Raw genomic sequence first — 15,464 nt, 5'->3', positions numbered from 1 at the left:
CGTTTTCTAAATCACGTCACATATTAAACACAAGACTCATATCATTACATAAAATGTTCTTATAAATGATAATATTAAATTCCTTCTGACTTCAATTTGTTAATTTTATGGACCTCAATGGGCATTGAAATGCATAATTTTAAAACATCTCTAAATGGGGTGAAAATCAATGAGCTCCCGGGACCCCCTACCAGGGCTTCTGCCCTGGACCTGCAAGGGGGCCTACAGCGCCCCCCTTAACCCCCTGCCTGAGCGTCCGTAATATCGATTTTCGGCCTAGCTACGCCACTGAAAGGTTTAGCCAATGAGCTTTTCCACTGATATATTAATTTGAAAAATCAGACGAAAATTCTCAGGAAAGCGCAGCGGCCAGTAAAAAAAATGTTATCTTATTGTAGATTTCTGAACAGAAATGTAATGTTTGTTAATATAATTATAAGGTGTTAAAGTTTGGCGAGCAAAAGCCAGTCAAACAAATAAACTTTCTCTTTTTTTTACTCTTCTTAATAACGAGTAAATCAGCGGTCAGGTCTGGGAGGTACACTCAGAAAAGCTAGGGTGCCTAGCGGTGTCTTTTATTTCAGTCAAAAAGCCAGGCTTTGGCTTCAGGAGGTGGCTCGGTATGCGTCGTCGGTTTTGCTTAGTTTCGGATGATTTAAACCCGGGTGCTAGAAACGTTTTGCCGGGGTTTCGAATCAAGGAGCTTTTTAGATGGATGGAGACCGGATGAAGAACATAAAAAGTTGAAATTGCGGGTGATTAAAGGGACCCTCCCCAAATAGTACCATATGGTGGTGAATTATGCGAACGTTGATATCTGACCCCATAAATAATGAACCTCCCCTGTAATGTAATTTTTTTATAATACACAAAGACCCTGAAAATACTGAACACCTCAGATAAAAAATGACCCCCTCCCCCGATTTCGATTATAACTTAACATGTTATGATTCTATGTAAAAGATAATAAATTTGGGGGATCATTTTTCCTATGGGGATCAGTTTACACCAACGCTAACAAACTGAACCCTTTCATAAAATCACTTTTGTTAAAGTTTCCCGACTGGAATCAAATTGTCTTATTGCAGCTCTTGAGTTCGAGGCCCTACCATAGTGATTAAACATGTTTTTTTCATGTAAGGAAGTTAACCAAACTAGCTTGCGGAATGTGGTGGTTATTACCCAAGAACTGGTGTCCGCCTGAGCCTGAAAGGGTTTCCGAAATGCACCTGGGGTCTGAATCGAAAAAAATGGAGGAGAGGTTAAACAAATCCCGTCCAGATGATCAAAAAGATGTTTGCCATTTTTCTGGAATGAGTTGCATTTCGTTAAAAAATTTTCCACATTTTTAAGGATTCTTATCCTCAACCATTAGGCCTACTGATTTACGGCAGATTAATAACTCCTATGTGAACGTATAGATTCAGAAATTGCGGAAAAATGCCCCGTTAACTTTGTGGTCCTGTTTCTTTGCCATGATGAAAAAAACGCCAACTTCAGTTAAAAATCAATGAAACACCGCCAAGCCCTCCCACTTCACACTTACTTAAAATTGTATCATGAGGTTTTCAATTGTCACCACTTCTAAGAATATATATATATCCCGGTTTTCATGTTGATACAATTTTAAGTATTAAAGTTTTAGCCGCTGGCCCGCAAGCCCGCCCAGTTCACACTGCTAGTCCGCTACACTGTTAGCCCGCCCAGTTCACACCGCCAGGCTAATGTATCATAAACATTTTTATGTTGAATCAATACAGTTTTTAGATTTTAGCCCGCTGCCCCCGCCAGCCCGCCCAGTTCACACTGCTAGCCCCGCTACAACTGTCAGCCCGTCCAATTCACACTGCCTAGGAAATGTATCCATGAAGGTTTTAATGTTCAATCAATAAAAGTTTTTAGATTTTAGCCCGCTGGCCCGCCAGCCCGCCCAGTTCACACTGCTAGCCCCGCTACAATGTTAGCCCGCCCAGTTCACACTGCCAGGTAATGTATCATAACATTTTTATGTTTCAAGAATCAATAAAGTTTTAGATTTTTAGCCCGCTGGCCCGCCAGCCCGCCCAGTTCACACTGCTTAGCCCGCTACACTGTTAGCCCGCCCACTTCACACTGCAGGTAATGTATCATAACATTTTTATGTTCAATCAATAAAGTTTTAGATTTTAGCCCGCTGCCCGCCAGCCCGCCCCAGTTTCACAGTTAATCCCGCTGAACTGTTAGCCCGCCCAGTTCACACTGCCAGGTAATTTATCATAACGTTTTTATGTTGAATCAATACAGTTTTAGATTTTAAGCCCGCTGGCCCGCCAGCCCGCCCAGTTCACACTGCTACTCCCGCTACACTGTCAGCCCGTCCAATTCACACTGCTAGGAAATGTATCAATGAGGTTTTAAATGTTCAATTCAATAAAGTTTTAGAATTTTAATCCCGCTGGCCCCGCCAGCCCCCCCAGTTCACACACTGCTAGGCGCCCTGCACTGTTAGCCCGTCCACTTCACACTGCCAGTCGATGTATCATAACGTTTTTTATGTTTAATCAAAAAAGCTTTATTAGATTTTTAGCCCGCTGGCCCCGCCAGCCCGCCCAGTTCACACTGCTAGCCCCGCTCAACACCTGTTAGCCGCCCCCACTTTCACACTGCCAGGTAAATGGTAAATCATAACATTTTATGTTGAATCAATAAAGTTTTAGATTTTTAGCCCCTGGCCCCGCCAGCCCCGCCCAGTTCAACACTGCTAGCCTGCTACACTGTTAGCCCGCCAGTTTCACACTGCCAGGTAATGTATCAATAACATTTTTATGTTGAATCAAATAAAGTTTTAGATTTTAGCCCCCCCTTGGCCCGCCAGCCCGCCGAGTTCACACTGCTAGCCCGCTAACAACTGTTATCCCGCCCACTTCACAACTGCCAGGTGATGTATCTATATACATTTTTTATGTTGAATCAATAAAGTTTTAGATTTTAGCCCCGCGGCCCGCCAGCCCGCCCCAGTTCACACTGCTAGCCCGCTACACTGTTAGCCCGCCCAAGTTCACACTGCCAGGTGTAAATGTATTCATAACATTTTTATGTTGAATCAATACAGTTTTAGATTTTAGCCCGCTGGCCCGCTCAGCCCGCCCAGTTCACACTGCTAGCTCCGCTACACTGTCAGCCCCGTCCAATTCACCACACTGCTAGGAAAATGTATCATGAGGTTTTAATGTTCAATCAATAAAGTTTTAGATTTTAGCCCGCTGGCCGCCAGCCCGCCCAGTTCACACTGCTAGCCCGCTACAAATGTTAGCCCCCCAGTTCACACTGCCAGGTAATGTATCATAACAATTTTTATGTTGAATCAATAAAGTTTTAGATTTTAGCCCGCTGGCCGCCAGCCCGCCCAGTTCACACTGCTAGCCCGCTACACTGTTAGCCCGCCCACTTCACACTGCCAGGTAATGTATCATAACATTTTTATGTTCAATCAATAAAGTTTTAGATTTTAGCCCGCTGGCCCCGCCAGCCCGCCCAGTTCACACTGTTAGCCCGCTGAACTGTTAGCCCGCCCCAGTTCACACTGCCAGGTAATTTATCATAACGTTTTTAAGTTGAATCAATAAAGTTTTAGATTTTAGCCCGCTGGCCCGCCAGCCCGCCCAGTTCACACTGCTAGCCCGCTACACTGTTAGCCCGCCCACTTCACACTGCCAGGTAATGTATCATAACATTTTTATGTTGAATCAATAAAGTTTAGATTTTAGTCCGCTGGCCCGCCAGCCCGCCCAGTTCACACTGCTAGCCCGCTACACTGTCAGCCCCCACAATTCACACTGCTAGGAAATGTATCATGAGGTTTTAATGTTAAATCAATAAAGTTTTAGATTTTAGCCCGCTGGCCCGCCAGCCCGCCCAGTTCACACTGCAAGCCCGCTACACTGTTTAGCCCACCAATTCACACTGCCAGGTAATGTATCATAACATTTTATGTTGAATCAATAAAGTTTTAGATTTTAGCCCGCTGGCCCGCCAGCCCGCCCAGTTCACACTGCTAGCCCGCTACACTGTTAGCGCCGCCCACTTCACACTGCCAGGTAATGTATCATAACATTTTTATGTTCAATCAATAAAGTTTTAGATTTTAGCCCGCTGGCCCGCCAGCCCGCCCAGTTCACACTGCTAGCCCGCTGCACTGTTAGCCCGTCCACTTCACACTGCCAGGTAATGTATCATAACGTTTTTATGTTTAATCAATAAAGCTTTAGATTTTAGCCCGCTGGCCCGCCAGCCCGCCCAGTTCACACTGCTAGCCCGCTACACTGTTAGGCCGCCCACTTCACACTGCCAAGTAATGTATCATAACATTTTTATGTTGAATCAATAAAGTTTTAGATTTAGCCCGCTGGCCCGCCAGCCCGCCAAGTTCACACTGCTAGCCCGCTACACTGTTAGCCCGCCCAGTTCACACTGCCAGGTAATGTATCATAACATTTTTATGTTTGAATCAATAAAGTTTTAGATTTTAGCCCGCTGGCCCGCCAGCCCGCCGAGTTCACACTGCTAGCCCGCTACACTGTTATCCCGCCCACTTCACACTGCCAGGTGATGTATCATAACATTTTTATGTTGAATCAATAAAGTTTTAGATTTTAGCCCGCTGGCCCGCCAGCCCGCCCAGTTCACACTGCTAGCCCGCTACACTGTTAGCCCGCCCAGTTCACACTGCCAGGTAATGTATCATAACATTTTTATGTTGAATCAATAAAGTTTTAGATTTTAGCCCGCTGGCCCGCCAGCCCGCCCAGTTCACACTGCTAGCCCGCTACACTGTTAGCCCGCCCACTTCACATTGCCAGGTGATGTATCATAACATTTTTATGTTCAATAAATAAAGTTTAGATTTTAGCCCGCTGGCCGCCAGCCCGCCCAGTTCACACTGCTAGCCCGCTACACTGTCAGCCCGTCCAATTCACACTGCTAGGAAATGTATCATGAGGTTTTAATGTTCAATCAATAAAGTTTTAGATTTTAGCCCGCTGGCCCGCCAGCCCGCCCAGTTCACACTGCTAGCCCGCTACACTGTTAGCCCGCCCAATTCACACTGCTAGGAAATGTATCATGAGGTTTTAATGTTCAATCAATAAAGTTTTTAGATTTTAGCCCGCTGGCCCGCCAGCCCGCCCAGTTCACATCTGCTAGCCCGCTACACTGTTAGCCCGCCCACTTCACACTGCCAGGTAATGTATCATAACATTTTTATGTTGAATCAATAAAGTTTTAGATTTTAGCCCGCTGGCCCGCCAGCCCGCCCAGTTCACACTGCTAGCCGCTACACTGTTAGCCCGTCCACTTCACACTGCCAGGTAATTTATCATAACGTTTTTATGTTCAATCAATAAAGTTTTAGATTTTAGCCCGCTGGCCCGCCAGCCCGCCCAGTTCACACTGCTAGCCCGCTACACTGTTAGCCGCGCACTTCACACTGCCAGGTAATGTATCATAACATTTTTTATGTTGAATCAATAAAGTTTTAGATTTTAGCCCGCTGGCCCGCCAGCCCGCCCAGTTCACACTGCTAGCCCGCTACACTGTTAGCCCGCCCAATTCACACTGCTAGGAAATGTATCATGAGGTTTTAATGTTCAATCAATAAAGTTTTAGATTTTAGCCCGCTGGCCCGCCAGCCCGCCCAGTTCACACTGCTAGCCCGCTACACTGTTAGCCCGCCCACTTCACACTGCCAGGTAATGTATCATAACATTTTTATGTTGAATCAATAAATTTTTAGATTTTAGCCCGCTGGCCCGCCAGCCCGCCCAGTTCACACTGCTAGCCCGCTGCACTGTTAGCCCGCCCACTTCACACTGCCAGGTAATTTATCATAACGTTTTTATGTTCAATCAATAAAGTTTTAGATTTTAGCCCGCTGGCCCGCCAAAAAACCCGCCCAGTTCACACTGCTAGCCCGCTACACTGTTAGCCCGCGCACTTCACACTGCCAGGTAATGTATCATATCATTTTTATGTTGAATCAATAAAGTTTTAGATTTTAGCCCGCTGGCCCGCCAGCCCGCCCAGTTCACACTGCTAGCCCGCTACACTGTTAGCCCGCCCAGTTCACACTGCCAGGTAATGTATCATAACATTTTTATGTTGAATCAATAAAGTTTTAGATTTTAGCCCGCTGGCCCGCCAGCCCGCCCAGTTCACACTGCTAGCCCGCTACACTGTTAGCCCGCCCACTTCACACTGCCAGGTGATATATCATAACATTTTTATGTTCAATAAATAAAGTTTTAGATTTTAGCCCGCCAGCCCGCCCAGTTCACACTGTTAGCCCGCTAGACTGCTAGCCCGCCCAGTTCACACTGTTAGCCCGTTAGACTGCTAGCCCGCCCAGTTCACACTGTTAGCCCGCTAGACTGCTAGCCCGCCCAGTTCACACTGTTAACCCGCCAGACTGTCAGCCCGTTAGCCCGCGTACTTCACGAACATCGTTGAAAATTAGTTTCTGCTTATCATTTTTAGTTGAATATTAGAACTGTAAAGATAGAAAAAAGTAAAAGCAGTAATTTGTACCAAATGTTTTGTAAATTTTACCTGTCCATGTATAAAGAGGAAAAACATAATTTGCTTACGGGTAAGACAAGTATTTGTGTGTTGCCTTAAACCTGGTGATTATTAATATTCAAATAATATATCATAGTGACAACCTAACATATTGTCTTATTTAGATTCAGAATATCACGTCTTTATCAGGGAAATAGTAAATACAGCATAGTAAGTATATTTCTATTTCAGATTGTTATAAAACAATAAAAAAGAAAAGTAATAGCATTAAGAAAATGCTTATTTGTAATTACCTGCGATAAATTGTACGTGTAAATCTTTTTTGAAAATACAAACGAGTAATTCTTATTATGATTATTTCGCTTATTAATACGCCCTTACACTGAAAATTGTACATTCTGATATGAATCTTCAACAATTATTTGAGCAACAAAATATCAAATCAAATTATGCCTAATACCATTACAACTTTCATACATGTTCTAGAAATAAAATAATAATATTATCTTACACTTTCATAATCAGATGACATTTCTGCTCAAGATACCACTTTAAAAAATATTTTTAATGAGAAAGGGACTTTGACTTATTACAATAATGGATTTTTATTTTATATATTTGAACAAGAACATCAGCAACAACAACAACAAAATCAAAATGAAAACATTTTCATTTAGTAAATTTCAGATTCATTAATTATACATCATAGTTGGTAAGGTATATCATAGATTATAAATTTAAAGTAGATAGTAGTTGCCAGTTTGTCGTTCTCTCGCCTCGTAAATTGAAAATATTTATTATTGGCGACGCCGGTGAGCGGCGTCGTCTATTATGTAATGCTTTTTATTTTGGCCTATGGAAGGAGCTGTTATTATTAGCAGTTGATATCATGTTGTGTTAATCAGTTTTATTTTGATTCGTAAAAATCAAGTAAACAAATATGTTGTTATATTTGTATTTAATAACTTTATGTAAAACGCATGTGAATTGTGATATTATTTCCACGAAATTGCAGGTTAAGTTTAACAGCAAGTCCCTTAGTTTTATTGACAATACTAAAACCCGGATTTCGAATATCGTTGTGGTCTACATTGATGCCGTATCATTTTATATATTTTCAAAAATGTCCTACAAGAAGAAAGTTCACCTGCAAATGAGTATAAGGATATGTAATGAAATTGTTGTAAACGATTATCCTATTGATTTCATCCTTATTACGTTTATTTGTTGCTCAGAATGGTTTTTTTACAAAGTGTACCAGTATCCGGATGTTGAAAGCTATCCGATTTTCTGCAATTACTGCTGTCACATGGCCATCTATTCTTTTATGAATACTTTACCATTAATTTGCATGGCTTGATAAAACTGAGCCTGCAACATTTCATAACTTTGCTGTTTAGGGTGTTCTTTTGGGTTTCAGGTTTTCTCTATATAAGGGGAAGTAACTCATGTTTACTAAATTATTTGTTCTTTTCTGTCAATCTTAGGTATTACTTATCAAACTATTTTTGTTGTATAAAATTTACCAGTTGTAAGGTCATCAAAAGCATGTTAATGTTAGGATTTCATATTTATTTAATAGAAACTGGGAATTATTAATGTTATGTGCATACATGTATATCTTAGTGTATTGATATGATGAAACTTATAATATTTAAAGAGTTACAGTTATGTCATTATTATTAAAGGGATGAGACTTTCCTTTAAAGTTATAAATGATAATACATGTATTGTCTGAAAATGTCCTTAAACTTGGATCAAGCGATATAATTAATAAAGTCTCAAAAAATCATATTCTGAATAGAACTTATTCTAATTTTAACATAATAACATGTGCATAGTTTGAAAAGGACAGCTTCTGTCTTATCTATTTGTAATGGAGGGACACCGGGCTCAACCTCCAGGTCTCCTGAGTCTACCCGACAACAGACTTTACATAGAGTAGATTGTTACTTGCCCTTGAATAAATTTGTGCACTAAATTTATAGTGGGTGATTTGTGCCACCTGAAAACCAACATAGTACAAAAAGTAACTGGGCATCAATGAAAACATGAAAATACAATCTACCACAAAGTGGTTCGTTTGTTGCATTTTCATGTTTTTGCCCTGAATGCAAAATACAAATCAGGCTTCATAAAATTTCTAATCATAGAAAAAATGTTAGTTTTTTATCTGTACAAAAAATAGATATTGTACATGTATTAGCACAGTTATGTTCACTTTAAAATTGACCTGTTATAAATAATGGCACAACCAATAACTGCCTAAGCCCTTTTTAGTAAAAATAATTATTATATACAATAATATATAAATTGTTATTTTAATTTAGACAATGAGCATGTAAGGTTTTTTTCCTTATTTATTAATTAAGAACTAATTATCTGTTAATTTAAAAATCTAAAAGTATCTGTCACGGTTTAGAACTGTTCACTATTTAGGGGAGAAAATATGTAAGTGGCCAGATAGCTTAATCGCTACAGCTGCGGTACATTATTCTGTGGGTCACAGGTTCGAGTTCTGGTCAAGCTGAAAAGTTTTCTCATCCTGTGACTGCATATAAGCATAAGTTCAATTCACTATGCTCTGTAAACATAAGAAATTCAAGGACACAAATCAATATAGTGGGGAAATATGTTGTGGTTTATTAAAGAGAAAATGTGTAGCCGGCCGGATAGCTCAGTTGGTCTTCTGAAAGTCATGGGTTCGAGTCATGGTCAGGCAGTTTCAGTCAGGGATTAGAAGTGGTTATTCAACTGACACAATTCATGTTTGATTCATTTAACAGATTGCATTAAATTTGAAATGTACAAAGGCAGTATTGCATGATACTTTTAGATCTACAAAGGGCATTTGATACAGTTGATCACACTATACTGCACATGAAGAAGCTCTTTTTCTTCTTCTTCATGAAACTTCAAGCATCTGCCATATGTAATGACATTCTTACATGGTTTAAGTCTTATCTCTGATTGACAACAGCTGGTGGGTGTGGCTGGTACCCATTCTACTACTGCTCTGAGTACCTATGGTGTCCCCCTGATGTTCATTTTAGGTCCTCTTTTATGTCTAATATATGTCAATGACATGTCTGCAACCCTAAACAAAAAGCTTTATTTATATGCACAGGCACGAGTATCAGACCTGGGAAGATAAAATATGACCAGATTGATAAAAAAAAAACTGTGTTCATCTCAAAAGTGTCAAAAACCAAAATAAAATGTAAATAATGACCCCCATTAAAAATATACTTTAAGTTAATTATTCTTAGTATATTTTTAAAGGGGGTCATTATTTACATTTTTGTTTTTTGTTTTTTTTTGAACACAGTTTTTTTTATCAATCTAGTCATATTTTTTCGTCCCAGGTCTGATACTGGTGCCTGTGATTATGTGCTGATGACTCAGGAATCCTTGTGTCTGGTAAAATAAATCTGAAGAAATTCTTTCTTATTATATAAGAAATTCTTTCTTATTATTATGAGTCTTATAAGATTGGTTAATTGACTATAAATTGTCTTTGAATCTTGGCAAGACAGAGTCTATTCTTTTTGGTTTAAGTTTCAATTTAAACTGGGCCTAGCCTCCAGGTCACATGTAATGGTACTACTATAAAGTACACATCTTTTGTTAAGTATTTAGGTGCAAACCTGGATCAAATTCTTTTGGCGTCGCCCTTTGATGCTTTGCATCAATTCTTTTCTTGTGATTATATTTAAATGATATCACACTTGTCTAGTGTTTAAGAGACTGTATTTAATGTATATATTCTGACGGGGAGTAAGGTACGTGGAATCTTGTGCAATATGTTGATAGAAATGTTATGCATGTGTGCTAATTATGACATCAACGCAGATGAAAATTTGATCATTTATTCGGGTATTAAAACAGTGAAAAAGTCAAGCATGTATTTGAGTATAAAAAGAATAATTATGAAAAAGAAAACACAACTGAAAATATTATTTTTCATTGATGCTTTTCGTATAATATGCATGCTTGTCAACAACAAACCTTATTAGGGCTACCTCACTTTATCCTTGTTAACTCAGGATACTGAAGTAAAGGTGCTCATTGTACCAACACAAGATTGTAACAAACATCACCTTTTCTGTTTCGGCGCAATATGACCAAACTTGTATTTGGTGCGCCGTGCTGTAAAATGACCACTTCCGCTATAAATGAACATCATTTTTGCACACCAAATTGTGCTTTAAAATTCATTCTATAAGGGGATATTAAGTGACGTATCCCTTCTCGATAGCAAATATTGTGTTTTGTTGCTGCTGCTGTTGTTGTTGTTGTTGTTGTAATTCATGTATATATAAGAATAATCTATATCAAATATGTGTACAAAATGCACTTTGTCACTAAATACATTCATTTAAATACGATTCATCATTTAATCGCTCAAAGTTTACATTATTTCATAGCAAATTATTATACAATGAAACGAATTGATTTACGAAATTGATTGAATGAAAGTGTAATGGAGAATGAAATATTTTAAAGGAATGTTGTGAACAAGCCAACAATTTTATGAAATAATGTCGCAAGATTCGGTTGTATTAATTTCGAGCATTTATGAAATGTTTGCCATATAAAAAAATTCTAAACTGTTTGTTTGTTTATCTAAATAAATCAATACATTTGAACATGCTCATGTTTGTTGAAAGTAATACGTGTAAACCAGGATGACATATCAAAGCCGTACTACTTTAAATGCATTTAAAGTTAATGATTATGCACTATCGCCGTCATATTAAGTTTAAAATGACTTAAACGATATTGGTGCGCCGTGAAACCAAAACAACCCCGAAACATGTGTTGCTATAAATGACAATTTAGCTTGTGCAATTACCACACGCACTTGATATATCTTTACCATTGACTTAATATGAGTTCATCGTGTTCTCTGATTTATTTAAATCAGTATGTAAGAACTTAAAAGTCACTGTTCAAATCGCAAAGCTAAACTTTCATTTTACAGAGATAAGTGATGCCGTAAGTGCTAAACATTGTCGCATCCCTATGCAAATTTATTTTATGCCTTTTCTTCACGTAATGTTTAAAGTTATTTTGAATCTCTATGTCTGATTGTCTGCTGTCTCAAAATAAATTAGATTGCTTGTGAACACTTTTAGATGTACTTAAATGTAAACATGCCTTGTTGGATGTTCTTAGCACTCTACAGAGGGTTAATGTACTTTTGTCTGTTTTATGGCGACAATTGTATACAATTAGAATGTAAGGGGATTGCACACCTGGTTCTAGCGGGCGAAATGGTTGCAAATTTGACAAAATGTCTACTGAATAAATTGAGGCAAAATACGATTTGAAAAGTCACTTGTCAAATCTCAAAATATACATATTACCAGTTTATATCTTCAATAGCATCGTCAAATCAGAAGCTATGAAGTTGAAAGCTAAATCCACGTGTGTCATAAACATTGCCTTAATGAATGGGCATATTCAAAAAATATGTCATATATTATATTCATTCATATAAACCCATTTACGTGTTGAAAATAAATACGTGCGGGCGTTATAGGTTTTCATTGCTCGGTTGCCATTTGATCAAGTTTGCAACCATATTGCTCGCTTGAACCAAGTGTGCAACCCTTGAGTTACAATACACAAGAGAAGAAGAAAAAAACACAAAAAGCATTAAATTTAGGCCCAGGATAACTACTTTCTTCTTTTTTTCTGTATGACTTATCTTCGCTTTTTTATCAGAAAATATGTCTCGTAAAGAAAATAACGAAAGTCATAACATATCAATGAAAAGTAGGTGCCTTAATGATTGAGTATTTAGAGTCTCCGTCATATAACGTCTTACTTATCGCAGGTCTTGGGTCTTGATTAGCCGGTGATGATCAATTGATCATCTCTTGCTAAGAGCGTTATATGTGCCTTTTTGACGAAGAGTCAGTTTAAATGTCCAAATTTCTGTTCATGCCTGTAATAATAGAATGTTTGACATATTTCGTTATTGGACTTTAAATATCCTTATCCTTGAGTATGTTGAAGAAGAAAGAAAACAGATAATATTTATATGATTAAATAGCACAATTATTAAATTTGGGTATTAACACTTTTAACAATACATTCTTGTATTTATTTATCTGATACCTTACCAGTGTGTGATCGTGTCATGTTAAAGTTAATGTTATTCCTAAACTTAGCTTGAAGTATTGATGCTTTTGTTGAATATAGACGAATGCTCTTACAATTAATATTATAACATTATTTTGACGGGCAATGTAACTTTCATTTGTACTATATCTAACGATGTTTGTCGATCCGTTGTTCATATTTTTGAACAAGGGTAGACAACGGAAGGCAATTAAGATTATCAATTGCCAAACAAAGTAATTTAAAATTGAATTATTGTGAAATTATCACAGAACGACACTTACTTATTGCAAACGGCGCTTATAACGTTATTTACCAAACAAAAGGTCAAAACTTGCAAAAATAGCCTTACTGCACTAGTTACGACGAAGAAATATGGTGACAAATACCGCAAAATCAGTCATTAATCGCACGCTACATGAAAGTTATAATGTTCATATTCAATCATTTCATTGCTCTTTATTCATATGCTTTCTCAAATGTAATTTTCATGAAATATTCTAACTCATCTGTGGGCATGCAGCTTTTATGGATAATTTTATGTAAACTATCTATCATAAGCAAAAAACAAAGAGCAAACATTTCATAGTCAGATAGGCATATAGATGGTATATCCACGAAGTTAGTTCATGTTTCATAACTGTACTGACCGCCTGTTTGCGCATCTTTTATTCAGCAATGTGTTCTAGCGATACAATATATTTACACACCCTCCAGTGGTACAACATTAACATTACAACAATTAACATTGACAATACAACATTAATACAAAATATATTCAAATGTATAATTGGAATGCTCAATGTCAGGGGAAAAAAAGCTGCATATCTCTAACACCATTTCAAGTGTAACTTCATCACTGTATTGATAAAATGGATTTAGATTCATGATATGACTTTTAATACATCATTCAAGCTCTTTAGATAAGGTAATATATCCGTATTATTGAAACTTCCGTTTTGTCAAGAAAATACTTTTGATGATAAGAATTGAAAAGGATAACAATCATAACATGTAATACTTCCAATTTGTAAAATGCACTATATTTATCTGTCTACGATATATCATGATTGTTAAGCATGTCTTTACAAGTTGTATCAAACATAAATGGACAAGGCTTCATGAAGCTTTTAGACAGATCATCTTATTCTGTACACATTCAATTAAATTGGTAATAAAACAACGGGTTATGAAATGTAAGACACATAATTATGATTCTTTTAAACAATAGGGTATGTAAGTCTCGTCATGTGACTTGCGAGATTTCACGATATTTTGCACTTCCGGGTACAAACAAATATCAACAACATTGCTTATCTATATTGGGTAATACTTGTATGCCGGTGGGAAAGTAAAACTTACACAGAAAAGCAAAGGATATGTGGAAATTGGCAGAGTTTTTTGTTTTGTAACGAAATGCAAATAGTTTCATCTTGTGAACAAGTATCAATGAAAGACAACTTCGTATAATCTTCAGGTGGGTGTGTCATTTCGAATTCAGTTTATCGCAATAAATGTTGTAATATTTTCATGTCCATGTAAATCTAATAAATTTGTTATTTGATACGACATCATACGCATCTGACTTCAGACTGGTGTATTTGATTTTATCAATTTTCTACAGCGCTACCTGATTATCTCTCAGAAGTATATAATGTTTAGAAATTTCGGACAGCGCATATTTCGGATAAAACGTTTCAATATGATTATCAGTGTGTTTTATTTGAATATATTTTCTTCTAACTGAAAATATTATTTATTATTATTATTATCTTTATAAAGCATAAACAGTCAAGCTGTATATTATCAATTTAAATTGTCATAAAATTTAATGAAATATTTTGCTCGTGTAGATATTTAGACTGCTCATGGACAGTGGTGAGATGAAAGACGTCAGTATCCCATGTAAATACACATGCATGCTCTGCTGTAAAATCGTTTTGGTAAGAAATGTATACTTAAAGCTACTTCAACTACATTAATGAAAAAAAATATTCTTGTATAACATAATGTTCTCGTTTTTGTCTAATAATTACAGTGTAGCTAAATAAACAAACAGTATGGCATTATGCCATATGTAGTTAATTCATGTTAAATACTGTTTAAAGTATTTTTCTCAAGTAAGTGGGTCATATTTTTTAGTTAAATCATGTTTAGTAAAGGGTTAATAGAACTTAGTCACTATCACATTTTTTTAAAGATCAGTTGTCAAAGTCAATCTACAAAAACTAGGAAACCAAGAAGTGTTTCTTCCTTTTCAACATTATTTTCTATTCAAAACAATATGAAAATTATTGAAATTTACAGCTGACCAATTATTATTGCTTTCAACTCATGATAAATTTTCTTTATATGCAGGTATGTGATTTCATGGTTGGATCTTGAGTACTTGTCATGGCTCTTGACTTATTTTGGAGTGTTCACCATCAGATTAGAAATCAAATAGTGATATCACCAGACATAGTTGAAAGGAAATGTCCATACACAGTCTTAAAGTACATAGTGGTAGAGACATGGCAATCCATTACAGATGTTTGACTGAATGAAAGCTTCTTAAAGCTCCATAGCTTTTGTAAACAGTCTGACTGAATTCTTGCACTCTAATGAAAGTAATGTTGATATATGTGAGTGTGAAAATGTTAAACAAAATATCTGCTTTTGTTAGAAATAAATAACCTGTAATTTGTAACTTTGTATTAAATTATATTCAAAGATCATTTATCTTCTGCAAATGGCTGTCCAAAACAGTTTCAACCAGGCATCATGTAGTTTCAAAAAAAATT

The 15,464-nt window shown here is 37.2% G+C and overlaps 1 long non-coding RNA gene across 1 annotated transcript; it reads left to right on the top strand.

Annotated features, from left to right (window-relative positions):
- Positions 1 to 13,900: 13,900 nt before the first annotated feature.
- On the top strand, positions 13,901 to 15,194 carry LOC132754879 (uncharacterized). Its single transcript, XR_009629136.1, has 3 exons — positions 13,901 to 14,158; positions 14,535 to 14,624; positions 15,040 to 15,194. It is a non-coding gene; the product is annotated as an uncharacterized LOC132754879 (long non-coding RNA).
- The last annotated feature ends 270 nt before the right edge of the window (positions 15,195 to 15,464 follow it).

This window comes from Ruditapes philippinarum, unplaced genomic scaffold (assembly GCF_026571515.1).
Source record: "Ruditapes philippinarum isolate M1 unplaced genomic scaffold, ASM2657151v2 ctg2988_1_1_1_1, whole genome shotgun sequence".
Lineage (NCBI taxonomy): Eukaryota > Metazoa > Mollusca > Bivalvia > Venerida > Veneridae > Ruditapes > Ruditapes philippinarum.
This window is presented reverse-complemented; position numbering and strand designations above follow the sequence as displayed.